The sequence below is a fragment of the Diachasma alloeum genome, unplaced genomic scaffold (genome assembly GCF_001412515.2).
Source record: "Diachasma alloeum isolate Michigan unplaced genomic scaffold, Dall2.0 Dall_scaffold_00424, whole genome shotgun sequence".
In the NCBI taxonomy this organism is placed as follows: domain Eukaryota; kingdom Metazoa; phylum Arthropoda; class Insecta; order Hymenoptera; family Braconidae; genus Diachasma; species Diachasma alloeum.
In genome coordinates this window covers 27,507-30,612 of record NW_021680563.1, presented here as the reverse complement: position 1 = coordinate 30,612, position 3,106 = coordinate 27,507, and the positions used below count along the sequence as shown (strand labels likewise).

General features: G+C 37.8%; 1 pseudogene; it reads left to right on the top strand.

The window, feature by feature from the left end:
* The first annotated feature begins 332 nt into the window (after positions 1-332).
* Positions 333-2,435, top strand: LOC107042144 (annotated as a pseudogene).
* The last annotated feature ends 671 nt before the right edge of the window (positions 2,436-3,106 follow it).

Here is a 3,106-nt window from a genome sequence, read left to right as displayed (position 1 = left end):
ATTGAAGCGAGAGCCTACTCCGCAGAAGATTGAAACTCCTTTTCTCAACGAATGATAATATTTCTATCACTGACTCCTAGGTGTCCATTGTAGGAAAATGTTCAGAGAACAGAGAGCAGAAAAAAAATTATGAAAATTGCGCAAAATTGAAATCGCTAGGGAATTTTTAAACTCGGAAGTATGAATTGAAGCGACAGCCTACTCCGCAGAAGATTGAAACTCCCTTTCTCAACGAATGATAATATTTCTATCATTGACTCCTGGGTCTCCATTGTAGAAAAACATTCAGATAGCAGAACGAGAAAAACAAAATAGAAGTTGTGATAATTCAGATGGCTAGTAAGATTTTAAACGGAAAAATCTCAGTTAAAGCGAGAGTGATATACAAAGATCGAGTCCTCTTCAATGAGGCTCAGAAGCTATTTGGTATGGTTATCACTGTTGGTCAAGCTATTGTGTACGTGATGGCTGGAATGTATGGAGATCCAGCTGAAATTGGTGCTGGTGTATGTCTTGTCATCCTCATCATCATTCAGCTCTTCGCTGGTCTGATTGTCCTACTTCTTGATGAACTCCTCCAGAAAGGCTATGGTAGTGGCAGTAGAATTTCTCGGTTCATTGCTCCAAATATTGGTAAAACAATCGTAAGGAAGGCATTCTCACCAGCACCTGTCAACACTGGCAGAGGTACTGAATTGGAAGGAACTGTAATTGCTCTGTTGCATCTGCTGGCAACCATACAGGACAAAGTCAGGACACTCAGAGAGGCTTTCTATAGTTAGAACCTTTCAAATTTGATCAATATTCTGGGTACGATTATTGTCTTTGCTATAGCTGTATGATTCCAAGTAAAATAGACTTCACATGGTCTTTTAAATCGGTTCAATGTGTTATTTCATTGAATTCTCTCATGCAAAAATGTAAATTCCAGGGATTCAGGGTCCATCTACCCATCAAATCTACCAGATATCGTAGAGAATACAGCAGCTACCTAAATAAACTATTTCACACTAGTAACATCCCAATTATGTTCCAATCAGCTCTAGTATCCAATTTGTACGTCATCTCACAAATGTTGGCAGTTGACTTTCATGAAAATTTGATTGTCAATCTCCTTGGAGTGTGGTCTAACGTTGGTGGTGGTGGCCCAGACAGATCTTATCCAGTTGGCGATCTATACTATCTATCACTACCAGAATCTGTTGGACACATTGTTCAGGATCCAGAAATTGACCTCCTCAAAGGATTGGACAATGAACGAGAGATGAAAGCCACTGGACAGAAATACATACAAACACTGGATAATATTGGTCGCAAAACGGGTTCATCATCACGCAATTAAAATGGCTGAATCGAATCCAAGTGCCACTCATCATTCCGATATTTTTCTTGCAATATTTTCATCGAATTAAAAAATATTATTATTTTGCAAACATTTATTCCGAATGTATCCAATAAAAATTCCTTAAACGTGATGCGACAGTATTTTTCCATTCGTATTCATTATATTCCAGTGAAACGGTACTCGCGATTATATTCTCATCAATGGGTATATTGAAGTTGTGTGCGTATAAAAGGCGACACTTGAAGCGTCAGCTGCTGCAATCATTTGAGGTAGATTTTGAGCCAAATGGCGTGTCATGATTCCATAGTCTCCAGAACGGGGCATCAAGTAAGTAAGAATCTTCAGTGCGCTTGCTAGAGGAATAGTGTTGGGAATATCTCTGTGATTTGGCGCTAATTTTTCCCCCATTTGTTGATTCATGGCCAAAATAGCAGACGTTCCAGCTCATTATAGTTAGTTTTGATTTAAAAAAAATGGTTGTTCTATTCTTTACTACGGGGTACCTATTGTCCAAAAATCTTATGAGTGTTGAATGGAAAAGAGAAAATGATAAATATGCAAACAATCCACTCAACTATGTTGTTCTTTCCAAACTAGCCGAATATCGGTATGGGTAACGATAATATGGTACAGCTAGTAAACACTGACGAAAGAATAATTTTCCACTTCAATAATCATAATCACTGAACAAGTCACGTGAAGGGGAGAGACTAACTAGTCTATCATATTGTTGATAACGGAAAATGAGAGATATACATAAGAAATGACTCAATAGATTCCGAGGGAACTTTTGTAGGACGTAATTCATTTTTTCTCCAGGGCGTTGAACGTTTTTTCCACCTCGGAGAAACTGAATTCGACTCTTCCAAAGTCATTGAAAAATGGTGAAAAATCCAATAAAATAATAATTTTGATCATATCTAGAGAATTTTACGATTCACAGCAGTCATTGGTTTTCAGCCATGCAACGAGGCATTAATGTAGCCGCCAATGACACATTTTCCTCCATGAATGGTCATATGTGGATTATTTACTAGGTGTCCATAATGCAGATATAACCAAAGAGCAGATTGAAAAAAAAATTACATGAATATGCAAACAAGTGAATGAGTTATCTCGTTTCCAAAATCAGCGAGTCTCACTAAGCATTCGAAACACCTGAATCACCGCAGTGACTGCTGCCGCGAATCATTTTTCTTATTATTGTAGTAAACAATAAAATACTTACCATCAAGATCGTTTCCATTTCCTCATTCCATCTAGATTATTGCACTTTGAACTCAGGGTCATTTATTCACGAGAGGTTATCATCTTTCGGTGTTTTAGACATGTCATTTCGGATGGGACTCAATTCTTCAGATATTCTTCTTCGATTTTACTCATTTCTCACAATTTACTGATAGATTTATCAGAATTTCGGAGGACATGGAAGAAATTGTCAGTTGCCAAATGTGAAGAGAATCTGATATTTGATTTCATGTATCGATAGACGTTGGCTCTTCCGCTAATGGCTGTGTCCATAACTCCAAGTTTCAAGATTTAGAAACTGCATAACTGGCTAAATTATTAGATTTTTCCATTTTTATTTTTGAAGTGAAACTTCTTTTCTCGCGGTAGGGTAAAATAGAAAAAGACCGATGGACGAGTCAAATGGAAGTATCTCGCCATGGCGGGCTGCGCGGAATTGAATTTTTTGTTGAGTTCTGCACACTTTTGGCTTTGCACATGCGTTCAACTAGTGCAGCTGAGAAGTTTCACTTC